Raw genomic sequence first — 12,077 nt, forward strand, 5'->3', positions numbered from 1 at the left:
ATGCCACCAATGATATGCAAGATGGAGGTGTATTTCCAAATTAAAAGATTAAGTGATCTAATTAAGCTAAGATGAAGATGAGATGTGAGAATGCTATGGAATTGATATGAAATTAAGCTAAATGATAGTCAAAAACATGATATAATCTAAGCTATGATGCAATTAGGATAGCCTAGATGCTTGAAGATGAACAATTGGAGTTCCTTGATAACCTGCACAAAATAACTATAATATGGATGCAAAAGAAGATGGATTCATTGATTGAAGAAAGGGGCTCTATTTATAGAGAAAATAGAGAAATGGATGGTTGAGATTGAGCAATCTCAACAAGGACTAGGATTGAAAGTTATCAATCCATTAGGGGAATTCAATCCAATCTCAAGTTGACAAATGTCACCTTAAGATAGCTTGAGAGGATGCTAAGCAAGCATTAGATGTTAAGTAAGCATTAGGGGTAACCTCAAGAGATGAAATCATTAGATAATGCCATTATCCAAGGGAGTGTGTTATTGTCCAAGAGGTAAACTCTTGTGCAAAGTTGAGGGATGACCAAAGGGACAACCATCATAGGCTAGGATGTTGTCTTGTAAGAGGCATTAAATGCCCTTTGAATACTTTGGAGGTCAACTTGTCGAAAGTTAAATAACCTTACAAGTTTGGAAGACTCAACAAGTTACTTGTTGAAGAGGGTAGAGTCTTCAACACATTTAGAAGACTTTCTTCCAAATTTGGAGAAGTGACTCCCCCAAATTTAAGGATGTGACATGATTAAGGGAATTAGGCTAATTAATGAGGGCTTAGAGGGGTTCTAGAAGAATATTAGCATGCTAATGGAAAATGTAGGAGAATGAAAGTGGAGGAAAATATACTTTTTTAGATAAAATAAAAAATTTATTTTAGCTAAAAGGGGCGCAACTTGCATTTGTAGGATTTTGCAAGTGGGGGGGACTATTCACAAATAAATAATGATTTATTTAAATGCAAAGGGATTTTAATCAATTGTAAATTCAATTAAAAGAAAGAAAGGGGGTTTTAATTAAATAAATAAGATTTATTCAATTAAATGGCTAAAGGGAACTTAATCAAACCTTAGTTTAATTAATATGTTAGGCTAGAATAAATAGATTTTAGTCAAGTGTTCAATTTGATTAATAGGCTAATTGGAAGAATAGGGATATTAACTAAACCTTAGTTTAATTAATAAGCGAATAAATGATGACTAAATGAATAAAATTAATTTATTTAGTTGTGCAAGTTTTAGGTGTCTACAGTTATTATTCTGATTCATTAAATAGTGTAAGTGTTAATTATTGATGTTCTTGTTACGATTACTATAATTAGGATTACTTATTACCATGTTTTGTTTCCATTGTACTTGTTCTTTCTTTCAAATTTCATTATCAATCATAATAGTCTTTAACAATTGTTTTCTTGTACTTTCCTTAACTACAATCTTTGTAGTTAACAGAGGATAATAGCCTAGAATGAGTTCATAATGCACATATTGGGTTTTCCCATTTTAATTTATATGACCCCTAGTTTGACAAGTAAATGCAACCTCTAAACCATGATATATTGCTTAGTTTGGATGATTATCCTTGAGTTGTGGAAAGTCTTTAAGCCATACTCGAATCTCAATTGAAATTAGAAGCCTTGACAACTAATATCTTATCCTACAAGAATAAAGTCAATTCTAGAACAATAACAATAATGACAAAGAAAATCATATGAGCCTACATCACATGGATTTACCTTACAAAGCATAGACTCTCAAATGCTTTCATAGTTCAGATAGCTCAACCCATATCTAATAATACATTTCTGAAATCATAAACCCCACATACCAAGTTAGAAATTTTCTTAACTATAAAAAATTCATTATAAGAACTTATACTAATATTCTTAGCATATAAATCTAACTAAAATCTAACACAGGTGTAGAAATTGTGCACCTAGGAAGTAATCAAATTCCTTGAAACATACAATATGAAATGGACACATAATGCAAAAAACATGAATACTTCTTACATTGATTTACCAAATAGAATTTATAGTACTATAATAGAAATTAGACCTAGAACTAGACAATGATTATATTTAAGTAGTCATTTTTACGATTTTGACACTTTACGAATCTTAGACAATTATAGGTATGAACCTAAGGTTGGATTAAAAATTTCTAGTTGTCTTTCCCCAACACTCAACAACTAACATTTTCAATGACCAAAAATTATAATTTTATGAGAAGGGGGAGAAACCTAGATTGAAAATATTAATGGCATTTGGCACCATCTAGTTATTATTTTTTGCAACTAATTTAGGCATAATAAATATGCAATAAAATCTTCAAACCTCTCCTCTATTTTATCCCCTTCAAGTTGTAAACTTTAACTAACTTGCTCAAACTTTCATTTGCATTCACGTCCAAATTTTTACCCATGTCTAACAATGTTTTCCTAGCTACATTTTCACTTGGCAAGTGAAAAAATAAAACCTCATGAACTTACACTTTGACTTGCAAATGAAAAATGATTACTTGCAAAGAATTTGTCTTATTGAAACTCCTATTTTACCTACATCAACAGGTAAGTGCACCAAGAGGGGAAACCAAAAGGGGGTCCTAATATGCCATTCTTTTTATGAAATCCACAATGTTAGAACTTACATGAGAAATTGAAGATAGTTACACTCAAAATTTGAAGATGAAACAAGAACATGAGTTGTAGCGGTTTGAATCTATTTTTTAAAGTGCTACATTTTTAAAAAAATGGTAGAGATTAAGGGTTTTGAAAAGAGGGGCCACACAAAGTGGACATGTTTTTATCAAAAAAACTTAATATAGCATCTGTTGTGGCCCCCCTAAAATGTTTACATTTTTTAGAATTTTAAAAATCTCTCTAATGAGAAATTGGCTAACACCATGTAGTTTATGCCATATTTTTTGGATCTTTTTTTAATGAATGTGTTTCTTTACTAATTTTTGAAGTGGACACATCTTGAAAAACATAAATTTGAGTGTGCTCCCAAGATCAATTCTTTTTTTTTCAATATGTGTAGAATGGAGTCTAGTTTCTAAAAAGATAATTTGTTTCAAAATTTGATAAATGGTAAAAAAAATATACCCAAAATACCACATGTTGGTTTTTTCCAAAAATCAAACATACTAATAAAATAAATTAAAGACGAAAACCTTAACAAAATGTGAAAAAAAAAAATGGTTAGATAGTTAAGAGAGAGACTAACATCATCATGGTATTTTTTAAACTTTGCATTGGAACACATGCAAACTTGGTGGAGAGAACAACTAAAATTGTGTGAAACTCTTTTATCTTTTAAACAAAACACATCTTTAGTATGAAATAGTCATCCACTTGGGTTGGATACCAAGGTAAAACCAACCCAAAGGGTAAAGGGTTGAAATTTCCTAATGCAAAGCATTTGGTGCTCTCCAAATGGAAATGTATTATTTTGTACATTTTCTAACCCTCCATTTGTCTTCAAGTCAAACACAATGTGTCAACAAGAATATATACATGAAAATATTTAAGTACTTTAAGTTATATTTTATGTATATATTAGCAAGATATTTGAGAGTGATTTCAAATCTCTAGGAGCTATAATATAGATTCTAGGTTTTTAAAGATCATATAAATTTTTAGACAATTAAATTGTTACAGATATGCCCTTCATCTTGTCATTGATGTCAACTCTTTGGTTTGGAAGTAGTCTTGTTGTATATAGAGTAATCTGGTTGAGCATAAACAATGTATATATGAGTTAAATATTGTGTGGATGACCATAATCTATCTGATGGTATTCTGGATGATAAATCATGTTAGCATGATATGTCTTCAAAAGGTATGAGAACTCTATTTGGTTTGGATAGTATCAGAGTTGTGTTCAGATGAGTAAATGTAGAGTTTGTGTTGAGACATGGACCAACTAGGACTCGAACCTAGGACCTTCCATACGCTACTAGAGTGCTCTACCAATGAGCTACTGGCCCCTCTTGGACCAATCCATCGTTGATCTGGGTGTGGCTTATTTCCAACACCAACACCCCCCCTTAAGCCACACCTCTCGTGTGCTTGAGGCTCCTAGCTTGGACCTGGCTCTGATACCATGTTGAGACATGGACCAGCTAGGACTCGAACCTAAGACCTTCCATACGCTACTGGAGTGCTCTACCACTTAGCTACTGGCCCCTCTTGGACCAATCCATCGTCGGTCCGAGTGTGGCTTATTTCCAACACCAACAGTTTGTTTAGGTTCAGGTTGTTGTGGAGGAATGTGTTGCATTCTTATCTTGTCGGTAAGCAAAGAGTATTACACATTCTTGGATCAGTTTCCTAATTCCTATTGTGATGATCCACTTGTCTTAATTTTGGTCTAGATTCAGAATTGGTTCATAATGACCTAACCCTTGGAGATGTTTTGATTGAGTGGTTGTGTGTGGTCTACATGGAATTATTTTTTAAGGATGAGCTACCTCGGGATAGGTCTCTACACACTATTCTTGCCTTTCACATATTTATTGTTTTTGGGTTGATGGTAAAATACATGTTACACCTACTTCTAGTCGACTTTATGAAAAGTGTGTGTGTGTGTGTGTGTGTGTGTGTGTGTGTGTGTGTGTGTGTGTGTGTGTGTGTGTGTGTGTGTGTGTGTGTGTGTGTGTGTGTGTGTGTGTATGACATGGGGATGAGATAGTAACATGTAAAGTGTAAATCTCATGCAAAGTTGAAGCGAAACAGAGATCTGAAAGTGATATAGAGCAATCAAATGAGTTTTAATCAACGAACTGTTATCTGTATTTTGATAGATGTTATTTCTCATGCAATTCAATCTATTTCTCATATTGTATTTGGACAATTGCTTTTGTATCTTGCCCTAAAGAAGTGATCTTCAGTTATGCAAGTCTCTTTCTTGTATCTTGCCTAAGGTTGTGCAACATAGTCTACAAGTCCAAAGTAATGATCTCCCCAACCGATGCCCTAAAACATTGCAAACAGTTAATATATATTGTGAGTTTGTTTCTCACCGTGGTTTTTCCCAATTTTGATTTTCCACGTAAAAATATTGGTGTTCTTGTGTGGATGCATTTGTTGTTTTTGTTATTTACTTCCATGTCTATAATTTTTGGTGGATGTTATGGTTCAAATGTTTTAATGCGATCATGATTTAGTGTATGTTGATTCACCCCCCTCTCAACATCTAGAAGTGTTCAATACAAATTTTAGTAATCAACATTCTCTTTCTCTCTATCTTACTCTATTTATCTCCCCCAAACTCTAGACCTATATCTCTCCCTATTCTCTCTCTCCCTCTTTATCACATCTCTCTACCCTCCCTAGTCATACCCCCATCTCTACCAATGTCTACCTCCCTCTCTCTTCTTCTCCATCCCTCTCTTATTGATTCTCTCCCCTCTCTCATTTCTCTTAATCACTACCTCTCCCTCCCACCCTCTCTCCCTCCATCTATAGGTCCGTCCCTCCCTCCCTCCCTATGTCATTACCCACCTCTCTCTACCCCTTTATCTCCCCCCTAAGTCTCTCACCCCTCTTTCCCCAAGCTCTAGGTCTCCCGGTTCTCTCGCCTTTATATATCTCCTCTCTTTAGTTATTTTCCTCCACCTCCACCACTCTCCCTACCTCCTTAACCCTCTCTCTCTCTCTCTCTCTCTCTCTCTCTCTCTCTCTCACACACACACACACACACACACACACAACTCTCTACCTCTTTCCTCTCTAGGTCTCTTAGTCACTCCATGTTTACCTCTCCCTCCCTCCCTCCTTAACCATCTCTCTTTGTTCTCCTCTATCTCTCCTCTTATCTCTCTCTCCATTATATAGGTCATCACCCCTCCCTCCCTTGTATAGGGTGTATGTAATTTCCCCTACTAGGGACTACCTATTTCCCAATAATAATTATACACTAACATGCCTTAAATTAAATTATTAATACTACGAAACAATTAATATTCATAATACAAGTGATAATTACAATATTTTATACCCTAATCCATGCTTCTTTCCTAATCATCAACCCCAATGGAGGATGGGGAGTTACTTGTTAGGACACTAAGACACCAATCTCCACAAATAGACCCAAGGGATTTAGGAACACTCGTCCATACCACCTCTTGGACTCTCTAAGGGTTTTAAGAACATTAATCCATACCACCTCTTGGGGCTCACCTATTTTGGGATGCAATTATTGCCACTTTTCCCTAACAAAACCAACTTACCCTCATGACGAGAAATATAGGATGACTAAGGATTAGGTCATTAATATTCTAATCTCTTTGGTATTGTGATTATACGTGTAAATGAGTGAAATTAAGTATAATTGTTATATAGATCTAATTGCACTATTACTAACACATATAAATCTATTAATTGTATATTGAAGAATAAATGAAACAAGTTTGTATTAGTGTCCATTTATATGCCCTTATTCATAATAGAATTCAAATAAAATATGACTATAAATAAGCATTTAATTCATAAGTAAGACACAACATACCAATATGTTGTAATAGCAATGATGGCTAGTAATTTTATATTATCTTGAGGTCCATAAATTAATATGATTTGCCAGTAATTTAATAATATATTCATTTGACGCCTTATTGAATGGTTACTGTGTGACGTGAAAAATGATGATGACAAACTATTGCAAAACCACAAAGATCCAACCACAAATAATCCTAGTCCTACAATAAAACATTCACCATACACCAATGAAGATACCTAAGAACATGCAAATCAACAAATTCAACAACAATATCATTCACATGTCAAGTAGGGTTTGATCTCCATTGTCTCCTATCTCCATTGATCTTGTTTGATATATTTGCTCTCAGATTTTGTATGTGCACAAGAGCTCAACAAAGAACGAATTGTGGTTGTGAAGCTGCTTGATCGTAAGAAGACTTGATTGCATAAAGCACCGATTAGTGTTGATAAAGATGAGAGAATCCTCTTATATAGAAGACACTTTAGAAAATGGAGGGATAGGATTAAGAGGTGAAAAAATAAATGGTCAGCTAGGATTAAAGGGTAGGTAGACGAAATAATAAAATAATGAAGGGGGTTAAGTAGAGGAAAATTAAGAGATGAATGACATGTGTCATGGAGAAAAAAGCTAATGAATTAATTAAATAAATAAATATTTAATTAATTAATAGAAGAAGTGGGACCAATTAAATAAATAAAATATTTATTTAATTTAGGGAAAAGATAATTAAATAAATAAAAATATTTATTTAAATAAAGAAAGGGCTAGAAGAGGTTAAATGAATTAATTAAATAAATAAATAATTATTTAATTCATAGAAGACTTTAGAATAAAATAATTAAATAAATAAAAATATTTATTTAATTAAACTAGGACAATTTTAGGTGTCTACAGTTACTATACTTCTTATGTATACCCTTTTTAATTGTGGGAGGGGTGTGTCCATTTCATGGATCACCCTCCTTGTAAAAGTGGCAGCTCTTCTTATGTGACTTTTTCCCTTGATTAACAGTAGTTAAGGGTAATTTTCCATTTGTTATCCTACTAAGTGGGATCGTTGCCTCTTATGAACTAAATTTGTGATTCTTCTCCTTATTTAACATTTGAGGATCTCTCTATTGCCATGTAATTCATCCAGCTCACCAATTGTTGATCTAGGAAGAGATCCTAATGTGTAAAAACTAGTCAGAATAGACACTCAATCAAGATATAAAATGGTTAAGTCTTATTTGTAAGACCCTTTTTATTATTATTGCTCCTATTATGTTGCTTCCTTGTTTGTGTGATGGAGGTATATCAAGGCAGGTCGTCACAGTCATGGCAGCGACATGACAGTTCACCCTTCCCAAGATTGTTGGTTCACAAGCAATTTTGAGTTTAGATGATCAAAGATTTCTTCTCCTTAAATTTGTAGCATAAATTTTTCTTTTTAGATTCTCCTTTACAGTAAGTGTGCCCATGTTCCCAAGGTTCCTTTCATTTGTAGCATAAGTTCTTTTTCTTAAGTTTATCTTTGGAAGAGGGGGGTTTGTGGAATCTATCTTTCTTGTGGAAAGGTTTTGTATGTTCCTTTGTGATTTTGTTACTTGTAGATGATGTTTCTAGTCTCAAGGCCTTTTTCAATGGCATCATTTAGAGTTATTGGATTAAGGACACTTACTAATCCTCAGAGTGAATCTTTTAAACCTTCAACAAATATATAGGTTAGTCTATCTTCATCAACTCATGAAACCCTGACTAATTTTTTTTGGAATTCTATGTAATCCTCTATTGTTCTTTGTTGCTTTAATTGAGTCGGGTCTTTAAAATATTTTTGGGGATTTTTTTGGTCAAATATTTTAATGTTTTTGTGAGAATTCATTATAGGAAGTTACATTTTGGTGCCCTTGGGTGTGGATTCCATGGTGCCACCATTTGTGGGCCAATCCTTCTAAATGTATGATAGCGAATTGGACAACATCTTCTTCTGTTACTGGGCTAAGCATAAAATAGGTGTTTGACTTTTGTAACCATGCATAGGCTATCATTAAACTATCAAATCCATCAAAGTTTGGAAGAGTTACTTTATTTACCTTATGTCTCAAGTCTTTGCTTGGATCTCTCTTTTCTTTTCTAGGTGCCTCATGTTTCTTTGCTTCCAAGAAATCCCTAAATAGTATGGTTCTCCTCACCTCAAGGTCTAAACTTTCATAATCTATAGCAATTTCTTCAATGCTAATTGTGGGTGGATTAATTTATTCTTCCCTCCCCTTGGTATATCTCCCCTAGGTAGGAAAGCAGGTTTTGGTATCCTAGATGTAAAGGATCCATTATTATTTTTTGAATGATTTGAACTTATGTCTCTCTTGTTTAAGGAATTGGTCTTGACATTATTGATTGAATTACCCATGTTTTGTAAGGCCTAGAGAAGTAATTGGGTTGTTTGATCTCATTTTGATCCATTAAAGCTTTGGTTGTCATCTCTATGAATGTTTTCAACTCATTTTCCATTGTTTCCTCATGTTATTGTTTTGAGTGGGGTTAGAATTTTCTACTAGTTTCTTTATTTCCCTTTCTAAGGCTCTTTGTGTCCTTTGACTATGTTGCATTAACTTATCTTTCATAGGATGATAGGATAAAAGCTCTGATATAAAACGTAATATCCCCTGCTAGGGACTGCATGTTTCCCAATAATCATTATAGATCATTATGCCTTAAAGTATATTATTAATAGCAAAGAACAATTAACATTCATAATACAAGTGATAATTACCATATTTTAACCACAAATCCTTACTTCTTTCCTAACCATCAACCCTAATGGAGGATGGGAAATTACTTGTTAGGGCGCTAGGAAACCAATCTCCATAAATAGGCCCAAGGGTTTTAGGAACACCCACCCATACCACCTCTTGGATTCCCTAAGGGTTTCGGGAACATTTGTCAATACCACCTCTTGGGGCTCACCTATTTTGGGATGGAATTATTATCGCCTTTCCCTAACAATTCCAACCTATCCTAATGAGGGGCAATATAGGATGACTAAGGATTAGGTCATTAATATGCTAATATCTTAGGTATTATTATTATATATGTAAATTAATGATATTAAGTATAATTGTTATATATATATTTGATTACACTATTACTAACACATGTATAAATCTATTAAATGTATATATAATTTAATAAATGAAACATGTTTGTATTATAGGCCATGTATATGCCCTTATTACTAATCAAATTCAAATATATTATTACTGTAAATAAATATTTAATTCATAAGTAAGCCACAACATACCATTTTGTTGTACTAGCAATGATGACCATGAATTTTATATTATTTGCCTATAAATTAAAACAATTTGCAGAGAGTATGATCTATTTGTAATTTAATGATCTATTCCTTTGATGCCTTATTGAATGGTTATTATTCTGCTTATATATTCCCCCTTTGTTAGCGAGAGGGGTATGTCCTTTTCACAAGTCACCCTCCTTGTAAAAGTGGCAACTCTTCTTATGCGACTTTTGCCCTTGATTAATAGTAGTTAAGGGTTAACTATCATTCATTCTCCTACTAATTGGAATCGTTGCCTCTTATTAACTTAATTCATGCTTCTCTTCATGTAACATTCATGGATCTATCCACTGCCATGTAATTCATCCATCTCACCAACTATTGATCTAGGACGAGATCCTAATGCATAGAAATTGATCAAAATAAACACTCGATCAAGGCAAAAATTGGTGGTCTTATTTGTAAGATCATTTTCTTATTATTGCTCCTAGTATGCTGGTTCCTTGTTTGTGCAATGGAGGGATATCAAGGCAGAATCATGATAGTCATGATGGGGACATGACAATGTAGGATATAGAGTATACAATTAAGGGTATATGGTACAAGATTGATGGTATAGGGTTTAGAGTACATAGCGTTGAGGGTATTGCTCATATTGATGCTTCCTTCTACCTCCATCTACCTCCCTTTCTTCTCTCTCACACCTCTCTACCGTCTCTAGGTCTCTCTCTTTCTTCATGTCTCCCTTTCTGTTTCCCCCTCCCTCCTTACCCGCATACCCATATCCCTCCCCCACTGTCTTATATATCACTCTCTTATTCTCTCTCTCTCCATTGTCTAGGTCATCACCTCTCCATCCCACCCTCTCCCTCTCCACCTCTCCAAGTTTCCCTCTTCACATCTCTAGCTCTCCATCCATGTCATTACCTACCTCTCTCTATCCCCCCCCTCTCTCTCTCTCTCTCTCCCCCTCTACGTATCTCACGCATCCTCTCTGCCCCTCTCCCTTTATGATCTCTCCTCTTCTCATCTCCTTATCCCCTCAATTCTTTATCTCCTCCTTTCCTAGGTCCCTCACTCCCTCCATCCCGAGCTCTCTCTCCATCCATTCTTTTGTCTATCCTCTTCTTCCCCCTCCTCCTCTATAGGTTGTTACCTCTCCTTCCACTTTATATGGTTTAGGGTAAAGGGTATATAAATTGTTTAGGGTATAGTTTTTAGGGAATAGTGTAGAGGGAGTGAGAGACCTAGGGGAGGAGGAGATAGAGATATTAGGTAAGAGAGGAAGATTATAAGAGAGTTCATAAATGGAGAATGATAAGGGGGAAGGGAGAGAGAGGTGGAGATGGAGGGAGAGAACTATTAAGGGAATATATAGAGAGGTGGGAGACCTAGAGGGGGAGAGAGAATGGGAGACATAGATGGAGTAGAGTTTCTATCTCACTAAGTGAGGAACACCTTAGAGAAAGGGAACCACCAAGTAATAAAATTCATTTGGTCATTTGCCACTAGTAAAGTCTTCAATAAACATCAAAACTTTTCCTTTCTCCTAATAAATAATGTCATTATGTTACTGTAAGTTGACAAGTTTATATGTATACATAATAGAGGTATAGCTTTAAACTTCTTTCAAGTTGTAGAGGTAAGAAGTATATAAATCAAATTTAGTGATTCTTGACAATGATTCCATTATGTTAGAATAAGTTTATTAGATGTAAACTTAATGCACATGTACAAACTAACAATGTTACAAGATTCCTTTTAGGTAGTAGAAGTGTGAAAGATAAGCACCATAGTTAAAATCTCCCTAGCAATGATAAGGTTATGTTACTACTCAAAGTAGTAGGTTTATAAATCTATAAATTTTAGTTATTCCAAAGTATCAAGGGTCTTGAATGTGACTACTTCCCTTAAAATGGTCACATCCATCCAAAAAAGGTATGTGACCTAAGATCCTATATATTGCGATTAACATTCAATAGTCAACCCTTGACATGCCAAGCTATTTGTAGATGGTGTACAATGGATAACAAGAGACTAAACAACTTGGTTTTCTCTAAGAGTAGACTATGAATAGGTATTCAACCTAGAATCAAGTATTTTTATCTCTCTATCTCTTAGTTTTTTTATGTTCCCTGATGAGTTTTTTTTAAATTTTTGCACATATGCTTGTAGGCTTTGGAAATGGATTAGTGATGGATCAATGACTACTAGATTGTGGATTGACAACATTTGTTTCTCAGTGTTTTAACTAGGATTCATTAGTGAAGCATATATC

Source organism: Cryptomeria japonica, chromosome 7, assembly GCF_030272615.1.
Source record: "Cryptomeria japonica chromosome 7, Sugi_1.0, whole genome shotgun sequence".
In the NCBI taxonomy this organism is placed as follows: Eukaryota; Viridiplantae; Streptophyta; class Pinopsida; order Cupressales; family Cupressaceae; genus Cryptomeria; species Cryptomeria japonica.